At 39.8% G+C, this 16,582-nt stretch overlaps 1 protein-coding gene across 3 annotated transcripts in view; it reads right to left on the reverse strand.

The window, feature by feature from the left end:
- LOC114642219 (uncharacterized) overlaps positions 1–16,582 on the reverse strand; it is a 66,504-nt gene that overhangs the window by 32,683 nt on the left and 17,239 nt on the right. Inside the window, exon 1 of one of the 3 annotated variants that reach the window (XM_028791197.2) lies at positions 3,714–3,867. The exons of the other annotated variants lie outside the window; for them this stretch is intronic. The gene's annotated coding sequence lies outside the window, so the exon portion shown is untranslated. Of the gene's footprint in view, positions 1–3,713; positions 3,868–16,582 lie in introns of those variants that run through there. 3 annotated transcript variants of the gene reach the window in all.

Raw genomic sequence — 16,582 nt, forward strand, 5'->3', positions numbered from 1 at the left:
CACCTAACAAATTATTTAGCAGAAGTGTGCCAAGAAATACTACAGAGGATTCTTTATACCAACAGCAATATGTCTGTATAATGCCACATGGTGACTGTGATAGCCAAGTCAGAACTTTCTTTTTAATTTTCTTGCTTAATAGTCATTCTGGTGTCTGTTCAGAACAAAGTGTGTACGTATATATATTTATTTACCTACCCATCTATTTATTTATTTAAAGAGCTTCTGCAAAATGCCAAATTTCCCCCTGGGGATAAATAAAGTTCTATCTAAACTTTAACAGTAAAGATATGCTTCAGATTAAAAAAAAAAAAAACAGCTATAGTGAAATGTGAAGCCACTGTGGCTGGGAACCTTTGTTAAACAAATAAGCTAAATACAGTAAGTGCATGATATTTAGTAAACTCAATACTGCATTATTTGTTCAGAAAATCTGGCTAATCAAATACTAATATTTGAAATGTTTAATTTAAGTGAATCAGTATTTACTATTTGCTTACTATGTAATGGTTTGGAAATGATTGTATAATGTTAAATATGTTAAAACAAAAATGAGCAACCATATCCCTGGAAAGCTGCAAGTTTAGCTGCATTTGTCAAGTGTTTGTCTCCTGAGGTGTTAACTTGACTGCACCTCCCTTTGGTACAGTAAGCCTATACTGTTCAGGTTCATTTGTTGCTATCCACATTATCAATCACTGTAAAAGTGTTTTTATGTGTTTTTTATATAAGATTTTACTTGTTGGTCATGTTTGCATGATCCTGCTATTGTTATTAACAATCCAATTTTTAGTATCCTCCTACAGTTTTTGCATCTTCCTACCATTATTATTATCCTTCATTCAAAATTTAGTGGAAATCCTTTGGATTTGTTTAACTTTGTACATTACAATTTTTTATTTTCCTTGTGACCTGCTCTCTAGAATATGTGTTAAATTCCAATGAATCCGAGGTTAATCCCTACTGTTATCTCAACATCTCATTCAGGGAGATTGCTTACCTCATGTTTTTGTCTGCATTGAGAAAATCAGAGTAGGGCAGGTTTTACTCCTCTGAAATGTTGTGTGACAGATAAGGGCACTCTCGCTCCCTTGAACCCTCGGACAATACGTCAGACACCAGATAAAAGTCCAAAATGTTATTTATTATAATAATAAATGTGCCCTCCTCTCCACAATACTCTTACAATAACAATCAATAACCAATAAATCAATCAATCCTCCACTCTCCCAGACACGTTGCCACCTTTCCACCCAGCTCAGCTTATCCGTCTGAGATTTCCCAGAGTCCTTTATAGTCCTTGACCTGGAAGTGTTTGTCCCTCAGTCCATGTGACTTTCTATCACTTCCGGGTCAGGTAAAACTTCTCCTTTTCTTCATCCCGGAAGCACGTCATTTCTTCTGTCCATGTGACTGGGACATACTTCCGGGGTGTAATGAAAATAGTCCCTGGGCCTCCCTGCAGCGACTCTTGGCAGCTGCCATGGTATCCAGCAGGGCTGTACATTAAAAGTCCACTGTCCATAATTCCCTGCTGGCATTCGGGGCATCTCCATGCTGCAAGGAGGGCTCCATCTGGCAGCCTGGGGGTGCTGGCTGGAATGAATGGCCAGCCATATCTCACAGTTGGTATTACAATCACAACTTTGAGTTCATAGGAGTCAGTTTATTCCCATTGACTAATCTGTTACGCTCCACAAAACACATTGATTTTTCAGGAAAGTAAAAACATATATTGGTAGAAAATTATGAAATTACAAAATGTTATTGACATGGCAGCACTCCAGGACAAAAACTATCTATTTTATCATGAAAACATGGTGGTGTAACACATAACATTCTAACAGTTGCTTAATTAACTTCTGCATCATGGGGTTCCTGAGCCTATGCTGAGCTCATGTCATCAGGCACAAGGTTGAAACCCAGTCCTGGATGAGGCGCCCACTCGTGTACACACCTCCTGTGCCCAATTTAGAATCACCAACTAACTTAACAACATAACTTTAGGGTATGGGAAGAAACCTGGTATATTCGGACAGAGAACATGCAAACTTGACACAAACTATAACTGGCTGTAGGATTCAAATCCAGGACAATGGTTCTATAAGGCAGGAGCACGGACACTGCAGATAATACAGTATGAATAACGACATCAATATAATCTGCACAATTTCAAAATTGCAAAGGAATTCATTTACTATATGGATAACTTGGCTGTAATGTCATCACCCAAACGTATCAATAAAAAAAGTCACCTTGGCATTATTTATTTTTATGTGTACTGTATGAGGCTAGTGTTCCTTAGAATCAAACATCTCAAACCTTTATCTTTTAGATATCTTTACTGTGTCTCTTTTGACTGCGTTACGTTTTTAGTTAATATCTATATCTTTTGACACTACAAGTGCCACGTTTAAAACTGTTAGCTGGGTTTACCAACAATGCCCGGTTGCCCATCAAACTCTCCCCTTTCCATTTTAGGAATCCTGTGATTTTCTTAGGATTTTTACCCATTCTTCTCATGCCAAATGCTGCCAACCCCATTCACAACTTATTCAGTCTCTCTCTTGTCTTCATCCTTTCAACTTCCACCACAATTCACCTCATCTCTCTGTCATTCTCCTTTTTTTCCAAAGGGCAAAAAAGATCCTTCCAGATTCTCCATACCTAGACAATCCTGTTTCTTATGTCTGGGCTCATGTACTACTTTTGGTAAAACTTAGCATATCCACTTGGTTATCGGCTCTTTCCAATTTCGTTTTATGCACTAATCCGACCTAAAGGTGTATTATTCATGGATATCTGACACTCGCTACCACTGTGGAGTCTCCACATCCAACTGCATTCTACAGGTCATCCAAATAGAAGATCATTCCAAATCAATTGTCAACATTTACATTAAACCCGCACTTACCTGTCACTTGTCCGACGCACAAGATAAGCACAATTCGCATTCGACGTCTACAACCCATTACGACGACTCACACAATATACAGTTTCATGTGCACTGAACCTTATTACTGCTGCATTAGAATAGCATTTTAAAACTATAGACAAGAATAACTGCCTTGGATACACCGCATCGGATTAGTCTGTGGTTGAGTTCAGGTTTGCACTTACAGCGCCTCGCAACTCACCACATACTACTGATGGAACCATGGGATTCTCGCGCTTTCAAAACAAGGAGCAGGGCTAAAGGCGACTAACGAGGGCAAATTTTCACAGGACTGCAAAAGCCGAAGACTGACATTGAACACTCCAATTTTTAAAAGAACGAGCTCGTGAAATACCATCCATCCATTATCCAACCCTCTCTATCCTAACTACAGGGTCACGGGGGTCTGCTGGAGCCAATCCCAGCCAACACAGGGCGCAAGAAAGGAAACAAACCCCGGGCAGGGCGCCAGCCCACCGCAGTCGTGAAATACCAGTCTTATGATTTCACTTTAACACACACCGATCACTTCAATTAAAAACAATAAACAAACTGTCATATTAAACATATGTACAGTATAAGCAACTAAACTTAATTTTCTCTTTTGCATTTTTATTAATTCTTAAACTTTAGTGTTACGTTGTCTACGACACCAACAATACTGCACACTAGGAAGTACTACTGAATTTAACACGATATCAAGGCGTCTGCCTCGAATGTACATAAAAACTATAAATATTTTAAATAATCATGAGAAACAAAATATACGCCTCTGTACCTTAGTCAGACACTTTCCAAACAATCAGGTTTTCTACAAACGTGTATCTGCCATTTTCCTAAACTTCTCTTTTTGTAAAGGCAGTTTGAAATGCAGGCGCCGTTCCGTATCTATGACAACTCATCCGCCCCATCAGAGCGAAGACGTCACTACTCAGCGACTAGAAAAACGAAATAGCACGTGGTACAAAACGAAAAAACTGAATTGGCATGACCTGTCGTTTCTTGCATAGACATATATAGGTAGACGCCGCATTCACAGTGTTGCCCAGTCGACACGATACGTCAGCGCGTTCGCCATATTGCGAGTGGCAAAAGTGCCATTTAAACTAATACAGGTAAACGTGGAAACCGGGTTTTCTGATGAAAAAACAATAACGTTTAAAACAGTATCGTTTACGTACAACAGATTTTGGCGAATCGTTTAAATGCAATTATTTATATCCATTTATACACTAATAATGACAATTATTAAATAATAATAATCATAATTATTATTAAATAATTCCTCCCATATAAGTAACATTTCGCGGACTGCTTTCTTCAATCTCCGAAACATTTCTAGACTTTGTCTTGTTCTTATGCAATACAGTACTGAAGTATTGGTTAATGCCCTAGTCACCTCACGTATAGATTACTGTAATGCTATTCTATCTGGCATCCCACAAAAACTTATCCATCGCTTACAACTTCTTCAAAATTCTGCTGCCAGGATAATAACCTGCTGTTCTAAATCCACTGAACATATTACACCTATTCTCTCTCAATTTCACTTGCTCCCTGTTAACTACAGAATACAATACAAAATACCGCTGTTAACATTTAAAGCTCTCCACAACCTCACTGATCTCCAACAGACTTACACTCCTCTCGCTCACTCAGATCCTCATCTGCAGCTCGACTTTCTGTACCGCACATCAAACTCTGTTCTATGGGAGCTCGAACGTCTCTCATAGTGCTCCTCAACTCTGGAATTCTCTTCCCTCTGATATACGTCAGCTCGATTCAATAACACATTTTAAAACTACCCTCAAAACGTATCTTTTCAAACTGGCATACCAATTGTGAATTTTGTACTGTTACTGCCAGTTATCTTTGTTTGTCTTTCTTTTAGCAGTGAAATGATACACTCAATGACAAAAATAAACAATTTTATTGTATACAAATTGGCTTAATAATTTCTGAAAACATTTCACTCATTCCTCTCTCAATCTCTCTCTCACACACACACACACACACAATGTGGTTACTTAAATATATACAGGATAGGATCTAAAATCCATGAAACAGAACTGTCTTACATAGCTTTTTCCGTGTGTTGCCACTCTAATTTGAGAGTATTCAGTCTGGCAATATGGTGCAGCCTTAGTTTGTGGAAGACAGACACAACTAAAGACATGAGCATAAAATGATGGTTGTCAATTTCAAAGTGTGTTTCCTCAATGTGCTCCTTGAGAAAAAACATATCATCTGAACCAATCTCAGCCCGAACAAACTGATTGATCAAAGATACACTAACAGCTGCGGTGGGTTGGCACCCTGCCCAGGATTGTTTCCTGCCTTGTGCCCTGTGTTGGCTGGGATTGGCTCCAGCAGACCCCCGTGACCCTGTGTTCGGATTCAGCGGGTTGGAAAATGGATGGATGGATACACTAACAGCTTGCCCTAATGTCGACTGTCGGATAACACGATCCACTACTTTGACCACCTTGACTGTACCCTCAGAAGGACTCATGAAACCTCCATTGTTTTTTAATGTGAGCAAGTGGTAGCTTTGATCATACGATGCTGGTGCAGCATCTGTTACCAAACTAGCACAGCACACATCACAGGACAGCTTTCTCAAAATCCTGTCTGAGGGCTACATCCCACTACTTCCTGAGGTGGATTTCTTTGGGAAACTTTCAAAGTTTGAGAAATGTTAACAGCTAACAACAATCTACATAGTTAGTGACTAAATACGTTTAGCCAAAACGTTGTTTGGAGGCTCACTTGAGCACATAAATGCATAGCTTTGCTAGCTTAGCCTGGCGTAGCTAAAGTTAAGATTATAAAACGGAATTTTCTAATGGCCAAATATAACCAATACAATTGTTCAGCTTTACCTGTGAAATGTAATCCCTGTGATCTGGTTTGGAGCGTACAGCGGTTTGTACAATCCCAAGCAGCACATGCGTGAGGCATCCATTATCCATTACTTCACTCCACAGTAGTGCCACTCGCAATTGGTGGCGACGTTGACGTACGATGCTGCTGGTCATGAGGCGTCTAGTAATTCTATGTCTATGGTTTCTTGCACACAAGTACCTGTGACAGAGAAAATGCATTGTCAGGCTCCTCCTGCAAGTTACAGTACTTATAATGGCACATGATATAGCGTAACCTTGGGGAAAGTCATGTGGTAAAGAAGTCATTTTATTAGCTTCTCTATGGGGCATGTATATTGTCAAGATTACAATTTTCCCATCTAAACTAATTTCTGAGCCAAAAATAAAAATGTTATTAGACAGTTTCAGAGTATTTGAGTTTGAGTTCGCCTAGTTAATGGATATGTTTAATGCACTTTTCATACGAAGTTGATTCATTCTTCGCATTCTACTGTGTCATTTGTTAGGACTACCTTGGGTGTTAGCGGTTTTTGAAGGGGTTCCGAGAATCTGGGAACTCCGGGAAAAGTTGTGGAAGTCTGCAATAAGAATGATTGTGAAATGGGCATGGTTAGAACTATGTTAGGTTCAGTAAGAGCCTCTCCAGTTGTCGACGACTGTTGTCATATCAGACTATCTGTACCCATTAATAAACTCAGCCCAAACTGGAAATTTGATACTTATTGTTCAAGGAAATGTTTACATTTTCTTTGTGATGTCTCGAATAGAGCATGAGGCACACATTTTTGAAATGTGAAAAACCTGCATTTCAAATACCTTTTCATTTTGTTTCAAATCGACACGAACCTGGCGGAGCCTGAAAATTATTGTACACGTACTGTACATACTGTACATTTAGGTGGGGAGGAGACCTGGGTTCACGTCACCAAACATGTAGTCTGTATTTTCTGCCCATACCTTTGTGGTTTTCCTCCCACAGTCCACAGACATGAAGGTTAGTTGGATTGGCGATGCTAAATTGGCCCTAGTGTATGCGAGTGTATTCACCCCGTGTTGGACTGGTGCCCTGTTGGGGATTGTTCCTGCTATGTGTCCTGTGCTTTCTGAGATAGGCATCCTGTTGACACCATGCTCTGGATTAAGAGGGCTTGGAAAATGGTATGGTATTGTATAGATTCAGCCTTAGGAGTTAGTAAATGTAAGGAATAAATAACCACAGCAACACAGTGCCAACTACAACCAATAAGACAGCAAGAAAAGCTAAGCTTGCAGTGTTTCTCAGTTGCTTGAGCATAGTTGTCAAAACAACAGTCACATTCACACAGTCAACACAATCTGCAAAACTATGTGTTTTGCTAAATTCCTTATTTTCACTGCTTAATTTACTCCTTCAATCATAACAATAAATACATGCTACAAAACTGCACAACTCATTTAAATAGGTGTATTCAGGCATCAAAACAGTAATATGTACAAGTACAAGCAGTTACTGGATAATCACATATGAAACACTGAGCATACCTCTCATCAAGGCATAGCCCAAATAGTGATCTGTTTCACAGTGCAGACGCTGTGTCTTATTGCTGTGAAATGCTACAAAACATTTACTGTAATCCACTATACAAAATTGTGACTACAGCTAAACTCATCAGTATGCGCGCAGATGGTCTAACATAGTGTAATACAATAACAAGAACACACATCTTTACTGTAAGACAAGTAATTTTACTGTATTTCATGCAGGAGAGGCACTCTGTAGGTTTCTTTCATACCAACACTATGATGTTTGATGACCCAATCAATAAGACAATATACTGACAGTATGAAAGTTGTGGAATACAGTGACAATTTCAATGACAACCATCTATTTTGCGTAGATATACAACATTGTTCAGCAGCCCCACTTCAACAATTGTTGCTTCTTTTTCATCAGTGAATATCTTCCTTTGCCTGCCAGCTGGTGGTCCTCTTTCAAATCTGCACAATCAATGTATTTCCACTGAGGTTATTTACTGTAGGACAGAACTTAGGGAAGCAAATCAGCATTAGTTTATACAACTAGCCAACCCGCGGCGTAGCATACGCCGCATAATTATGTATTGATGGGTGAACACTTCCTGAAAGACACAGTTGTCCAAATGGGGTGGATTTGAGGATATGACTGTAATTGAATGAAAAGATGGAACTCTGGAGACAACAACATACAATTGTCTGTGACTGAAAACTGGGTTTGGCAGATACAGGCATGTCGTTTTGAAAGTGTGACCCTGTGCCTTATTAATTGTCATTGCAAAGGTCAATCTAACAAGAAATTGTCTGTGTGTAAATGTAAACGGCAAATTTGAATCTGATGGGGTCAGGGATTCTCTCTCTCTTGCGCCTGTATGTGTGTGTGTCTCTCTCTCTCTCTCTCGCACGCGCGCCTGTGTGCTGTAAGTGAATGAAAAGATGGAACTCTGGAGAGAGCAACATACAATTGTCCGTGACTGAAAACAGGTTTTGGCAGATATAGGCATATCTTTTTGAAAGTGTGTCCCTGTGCCTTATTAATTGTTATTGCAAAGGCCAATCTAACAGGAAATTGTCTGCGTGTAAAAGTAAAAGGCAAATTTGAATCTGATGGGGTCAGGGAAATCCAGGGAATATGGACAGTTTGTGAGGTAGGAGCTGTGATTGTTTTACACCCCAGTACATTGTGGTGAATGCTGAGAACAGCCTAGTGCCTTTACAGAGACTTCTTGCTGGCATGAGGTTTCTGAGAAGCATGACGACTGAACCAATATTAAGTTTGACTTTATGCGGAGGCATGCCAGTGGGAGTAATGGCTGCCCAGCGGGTTATGGGAATAACGCCGCCGGATCGCCAGTTGGCATCGTTTATGGTCGGAACTACGATGGTATGTGATCTTCTTCGAACCTCCGACTTTTATTCTTGATTAATGAAAACATTCTTGGCAAATGCTTTCGCTCTCGCGCAAATTGTTGACTCTGTAGTACGTGTGCCACGGTCGGCTGCTTAGTGAATTGTTGGTGAGCGGGGCTCGGTCTTGCGTGCGTCTTGCTTGCCATGGACTTGGTGAATTATATATATAGATAATAACTGTCCCCCACAGCTCATGTAGTAGTGAAACAGAACAGTGAGGAGGGCCCTGCCCGGTTCCCTACTCCTGACGTCACACTTCCCCCCTCCCCTCTGCCCGCAGCTTCTGTCTCAGATTAGTGTGAATATATCGCTCCTGCAAGCGAACTATGATCAAGCAAATTGTAGGAAAAAATCCATTATGTAGTTCTCTCGTTCGTTAGCTAAGCAGAGGTAAGGTACATGCCCCGAGGCTGGCACGTGAGTGAGGTGGGCCCCGTCCCCCTCCCCTCAGACACTATGTGTCTCTCAGATTCATACAAATAAATTGGTACCACAAGCGAATTATGATACATAGCGCAATGAGAGAAGTCACAAAATCAACCATTATGTTAGAGCAAATTATAGAAAAAAAACAGATCTAAATCCATTAAATAGTTCTCTCGTGAAAATCGGACAGACAAACAGACAGATGTTGGATTTTATATATACAGTATATATATTGTGGAAGCCAGCCCAAACACAGACAGACAGACAGACACCTTCTTAAGTCCACCACACACAATTTAGTTACAGAAATATTTACAAGTGCAAAGTCCCGCACAGCACACAGTGGTTCCAGCACCAAAAACCTCCCTTTTTGACATCTCAAGGGTCCTCTTCGGGCCGCCTTCTCCCACTCTCCGAAGCCGTGTCTTCTGCAACCCAACACCAGCTCCCCGACTGTTGGAAGGCGACCCCTTTTATGTTGCCCCGGATATGCTCCAGGTGCCCCTTGATGAACTTCCACCGGCACTTCCTGGTGTGACAGAAGCAACCGGAAGCACTCAGGGTGTCCTTGGAATACCTTCCGCCAGCACTTCCTGGTGTGGCAGAAGTGCTGGCTTCCAGGGCTTCAGGATCCAGAACCCGCCCCCTTGTGGTGGCCATGGGCCCCTACAGGGTTGAGCTTCCCAGCTTGGTTCCCGTGACCCCCATAGCAACCAGGGTGGCTGTCCTTTCCTGGCAGAGGCGCTATATAGGCGTACCGGCTCGGTATGGCATGCAGCCGCCTGTGGCAATATAGAGAGAGAGAAAGAGTAAATATGGGTGAGAAGCTTGATTACTTTATATATTTTATGTTCATGCAAATATTCTTTGGGTTCCTTACCGGCTCTCCTTCCAAAACATTCTTACTGGATCTCCCTCTCTTCATTAGGCTTGTGGTGGTTTTACTATGTTATGTTCCATTTTTCATGTCTAATAAGTCACAAACCCTTTGTAAGTTAGTATGTGCTGACTGTGGATAATTCATTGGAAATCTGAGCTAATTTGAGGCTGTATTTTAGGAGTGGCTGTTAGCATTCTGAGGGTATTTTATCGTGATTTGTTTGAACGGACACTTCTTTGAATTTTTGTATTATCAAATGACTACTGTGTCTAGTGTTGTGCAAAAGTTCATTAGCATTTGAGATGGATTCACATACAATGAGAAAAGATTTCACTCTTGTACAAAAATATTTGTGGCTTGGCTCATATGGTGAGTAGACATGAGTACATGTACCACTGGTCTGATCAACTTACCTAAGCAGTTGAGAAAAACTGCAGCTCAAGATGAAAAGTCAGTGCTATAAGGAATTAAAAATACACCCTGTCTAAAGCTAAACTCAACCAAACATTAGGTTAGGTGGTCCAATTTACACCAGTTACCCAGGTATGCTGCTAATTAAGGTAGGACCAGTGTCTTTAGATGTAGAGTTTCCTCCAGCGCAAAAAATGGTGACCAAAAAAACTATACCTGGTCTGCTCAGGTGAAGCAACCTTAACTTTAGCCAGGCCCCAAGGCAACCTGCTGGCTTCAGCTGGAGCAGAACTAAAATGAGAAGCTGGCAAAACAAGTATAACAATTCCAAAAAATAAGCCCTACAAGTGGAAGGGTGACCCTGAACCTTTAGCTTGTTATAATAGTGTGAACAAAGAATATTTATAAATAAAATTGATTATATTCTCTAAAATAATCTTAATAATAAAGAACACCTTACAAGAGCATCAAAACACATATATATCTTGCCGAAAATAAGCATTTCAGAGACAAACAATGAATGTCCCAATACATAATCCAAGGAGAGTAATCACAAACAGAACAGAGAAGGTCAAACTCTAGGAATTCAAAAATAAGCAATAACAATAATAGTAATAAAAAAATAAAAAAAACAGCACTAACTAACGCCTAACTTTAGCAATGTATCCCAAAGAACTGAACGGCTGCAGCAGCTTTATAGGACTGGGGGCAGTTCCTAGATGTAGATGGACAGATAGCCCCGCCTATTGAGTGACTACCCACAAAATACAAGGAAAATAAAACTATATACTTCCACGGATAATAACAAAACTGAAATGTTATGAACATAAAGTAAATAAACATTATGATCATAAGAGCACTTCATATTAAATAAAAAAGATATCAAAAAGAAGCATAAACTGAAAATACAGCACATGTACTTGAAGATACATAACAACCAGTGACTAGCAACCAATCTTGTTTGTTTTTTTTTGTTTTTTTTTTAAATGAAGGGAAATGAATGAAGAAGTTTCACTTAACAAAGTAGAAGCTAAAGGGTTCGTGGAATTCAGAGTCATCAAATAAAGGCAAGACATATGGAATACAGGACACAAGAGAAGATATGTTTATAGGTTTCATAAAACAGGTGAGTTAGTGAACGTATAAGCAAAACACCACACAGGATTATTTAGGTTTTGTTATTTAGAAATAGTAAAAGATGTAATAATACAATGTGATACCTATGGTGAGAAATGCAACATATTCCAAATTACCTTACAGTCACCGGGATCTACTCATTTTACATTGGAAAATGTGTTGCATTAGGAAAATAAATATTTTGCAATAAATAAAAAAAGGAGTAATCTTTACGACTCAAGGACCAGTCCCACTTCATTTTCTCTTCACACTGTACACGTCCGACTATAAATATAACACCAGGTCATACCACTTGCAGAAATACTCAAATTATTCTGCACTTATGGGGTGCATTGATAAGGAGGATAAGGTAATGTATAGGAGTCAGTGCAGAAAGAATTGTCTGCGTCTTAACATCAGCAAAACCAAGGAACTGGTTATTGATTTTAGCCGCACCATGTCCAGTCACCATTTAAGGAATGGATTTAGAGGCAGTGCACTTCTGCAAGTACTTGGGAGTCCATATCAGTGACAGGTTGGACTGGTCTCGTAACAAAGAGGAACTGTATAAGAAAGGGCAGAACAGGCTCTTTTTCCTTAGGAGATGGTGTTTCTTTAATGTGAGAGGTGACATCCTTCACATCTTCAACAACTCCGTGATGGCCGGTGCAATTTTTTACACTGTCATGTGTTGGTCTGGTAACATCTTTTTTTAAGAGAGACTCACTGAATTAAAAAGCTAATTAAAATGGCACACTCAGTTATAGCACACACTCTGGACACCCTGGAGGTGGTAGCAAAGGAGAGAATTAGAACAAAACTGAGTGCTATTATGAACAATGCTGCACATCCTCTCTAGGACACACTAACAACGAGGACGTTCATCCAACTAATTATTCAGCAGAAATGTGCCTTATACTAAAGGCAATACACTGACCATGTGAAATGGAGGTCATGTGACACATTGAGTCACCATGGCCCAAATTTAATAAGATAATGACACACAATTGCTGACATCTGTGTATTGAATTTGATTCCTAGAACTTTCTATGTTTTTGACTGTAGAGAAAAGCCAAGCAAAATGACACCTTTTATTGGCTAACTAGAAAGATTACAATATGCAAGCTTTCGAGGCAACTCAGGCCCCTTCTTCAGGCAAGATGTAATACAGAAACTGAAGTTTCCTATGTTTATATACACACTCTAGGACAAGAAACAACATTGGTAAATCTTTAAATGAGAGATTTTGTATGTAAAAAATTAATAGATTCATTCAGGCTAGGGTTAATTTAGCAAGAGAGAAAAGAACAATGTATTGTCAAGATCTCTGGATAAGATAACTGTCCAACAAAGTCTTTTGAAGTTTGTAATGAGTTTTTCAAAACAATGTGGGTCTGTAGACAGGTTGTCTGTCATTCTGAGAGATGTAAACAATCCTCATATCTGGCCATAAAACTCTTGTCTTTATTCAATCCATGTTGTAAAGTATTAAATTTTAGCATGAGTTTAACTTCCCATTCTTTTCTCTCTTGCTGTGTTTTGAAGTTGCCCATAAGCACTGTGACCTTAAAGTCCTTCTCACAGTGTCCATGGCTGTTGAAGTGGGCCGCCACAGGAACATCTGTGTTGCCATGTTTAATGTGGAACCTGTGTAAGTTCATTCTCTGGCGGAGTGTTTGTCCAGTTTCTCCCACATAGAGTGCAGTGTCAGGACATTTCATGCAGAAAATTAGGTAGACTACATTAGATGATCTGCAGGAAAATGATCCCTTGATGTGATGTTCGAGTCGGCAGTGTGGTATAACTATACGGTCTGTATCATAGATGTGGGCACATGTTTTGCATCTTTTCTGTAGGCATGGAGATGTGCCATTTTCTGTTGGTTCACTTAGGGAGCCTCGGACAATTAATTGTTGAAGGTTTGGTGGTTGTCTGTATGCCAGGAGGGGAGGTTCAGGAAATACATTTTTCAGTGTTTGGTCATTGTTTAGTATTGGCTGAAGTTCTTTTATAATTTTTCGAAGTGTTTCAAGATGTGGGTTGTAGGTGACAACAAGGGGGATGCGATCCTTGTTGTCTTTGTTTTTATATTCCAGAAGGTTGTCTCTGGGTATGGCAGTAGCTCTTCTTATTTGAGTGTCTGTTGTTTTCGGGGTGTAACCTTGTTTGATGAAATCTTGTCTGAGCTCCTGCAGTTGTTGATCCCGGTCTGTTGGGTCTGAGCAAATACGATTGTACCGTATTGCTTGGCTGAAAATAATGGAGCGCCTTATATGCTTGGGGTGGAAGCTATCATTTTTCAGGTAGGTCCGTCTGTCTGTCGGTTTGTGAAAAATAGAAGTTACAAGGGTGTTGTCTTTCAGTTGAACGGTGGTGTCAAGGAAGCTGACTTCTGTTTTTGAGTAATTCAGCTTCAGCTTTATGTTGGGGTGAAAACAATTATATTCATTATGAAAATGGAGGAGGTCCTTTTCACTGGCAGTCCAGATTATGAAGATGTCATCTATGTAACGGAGATACAACATTGGTTTTACGATGCACATTGACATGAAATCTTCCTCCAATTTTGCCATAAAAAGATTTGCATAGTGAGGTGCAAACCGACATCCCATTGCAGTCCCCATTTGTTGTAAGTAGCAATCCTGTCCAAAAGAGAATAGATTATGTGTCAGAGTGAATTTTATCATTTCTATTACTGACTTTGTGGGTAAATCATGTTGTTTGAGGTACATTTCACATGCCAATATGCCATCATCATGGGGGATGTTAGTGTAAAGTGCCTCAACATCCATTGTGGCCAGTAAGGTTCCCTCAGGTAAAGGGCCTAAAGCAGACAGTTTTTTTAAGAAGTCAGTGGTGTCCTGGATGTAGCTGGTTGTGTTACGGGTGAGGGGTTTAAGGATCTGCTCCACCCAACCTGAAACATTTTCTGTAAGGGAGCCAATTCCTGAGATTATAGGTCTTCCTGGGTTCCCTTCTTTGTGGATTTTTGACAACATCTTCTGATAAATGTTTCTGGTTTTGACTAGATTCAGCCTTTTTTTGCCTTTCTGGTTTTTAACCTTTGCCTTTCATTTGACTTAATTCCTGCCATTTCCATGCTGTCTTTTACCTGGTTGCAATCCTCCATATTTTCTCCCAATGTTTTAATTTGCATCCTGCGATGGACTGACACCCTGTTCAGGGGATTGTTCTATATGCTTGCTGGGATAATCTCCCCCTGCAACCATGCTTAGGATTAAGCAGGTTTAAAAATGGAATGGTATGGTAATGTATGATTTAATTGACTTCTTAACACATTGTGTATAAAACATACCAATAAACTAAACAGCTATAGTGAGACAGCATTGGGAACAAGGTAGGAAATAAGGTTCCTGTCCATCACAGGGCACATTTAAGCATATATCCATACTTGTACTCATGCTGGGACCAATTTACAGTGGCAGATTAACCTAAGTTACATGTATTTAGTGATGTGGAATAGAAAATTGTAGTATTTGTAGGAAAATCCACACATGTATGAGACTACACACAAAACTGTCACAACTGTAGTATAACAACTAGATGGGGGTAAATCAATAGTTAAAACCAAGACTAAATAGGTGCAAGGATGTCTTAGATTTGAGCATAAAAGACCACCAGGACAAAAATCATTGGCCTAGGATCAGTTGTGAGTAAGCCTCCATCTATAATTCAATGCTTTTTGGAATAGAAAGCAACCAATTATATAACATACATCTGTATTACAAATTAAGCACTGCTGTACAAGCAGCTCTGTTCAAAGAAACCTATGGAGGAAAACAGATTTGTTTTTGCTTGTTTAATTGTTTCTTCATAAGAGAATGCTGTCAAAGACATTTTCATTCTTTCAGTATTTTTGTTGTCCCACTATTTAAAAAGTATCTGTTTCAATATTTGTAATACCCAGTCAATATCAAATAAAGAAATTAAAGCAACTAAAAATAAAGCTTTTCTAGCCTTTCAATGGTTTAGTCTTTCAAATTCCTTCAGCTATGATAAGTGTTTGTCATCTGCTAGGCTTGTAACTCACTGTTACCTGCATCACATTTTCCATTCATCTGATAATTTTCTGGAGAAAACAGCACATGAGTGAACTTTGCCAATTTCTGGAAATCTCTGATAAACTGGCTTTCATTATACTGTTACATGTGGCTGCCTTCGGTTCATTGAAAAGATGGGTTTAGATATTTCAATACAGGTGTAGATGCATAATATGCTTTTATATACAATCAAATGCTTCTTTACCCTTTCCTGTCCATTCAGATTTTAGATGTCTTTTTAGTAAGTACAGTAATAAAAGAAACGGTTATTTGCTAGCCTTCAATAATTAGCAAGTCCTCCAAATCTTTCAACTTGTTTAACAGATTTCAAACAAATAAGAACAAATTGTAACTACCATAACTAAACCCTATGTAAAAACCTGATAACATCCAAAAGTGAAGTTCTAATGTTTTTAATTTCTCATAAGGATGATTGTCCTCGGGCAGCACGGTGGCGCAGTGGGTAGCGCTGCTGCCTCGCAGTTGGGACACCTGGGGACCTGGGTTCGATTCCCGGGTCCTCCCTACGTGGAGTTTGCATGTTCTCCCCGTGTCTGTGTGGGTTTCCTCCGGGCGCTCCGGTTTCCTCCCACAGTCCAAAGTCATGCAGGTTAGGTGGATTGGCGATTCTAAATTGGCCCTAGTGTGTGCTTGGTGTGTGGGTGTGTTTGTGTGTCTCCTGTGGTGGGTTGGCACCCTGCCCGGGATTGGTTCCTGCCTTGTGCCCTGTGTTGGCTGGGATTGGCTCCAGCGGACCCCCGTGACCCTGTGTTCGGATTCAGTGGGTTGGAAAATGGATGGATGGATGGATGATTGTCCTCAGACAAGTTCAACACTTTCTCTTAAATATCTAATCAAATACCCAGGTCATGGTAGATATTGAGCAAACTTTGTCAGAAGCATTAGCTAATCTATGTTATGATTCTTCCAGTTTTATAATTTTTTG

The sequence above is a fragment of the Erpetoichthys calabaricus genome, chromosome 13, assembly GCF_900747795.2.
Source record: "Erpetoichthys calabaricus chromosome 13, fErpCal1.3, whole genome shotgun sequence".
Lineage (NCBI taxonomy): Eukaryota > Metazoa > Chordata > Cladistia > Polypteriformes > Polypteridae > Erpetoichthys > Erpetoichthys calabaricus.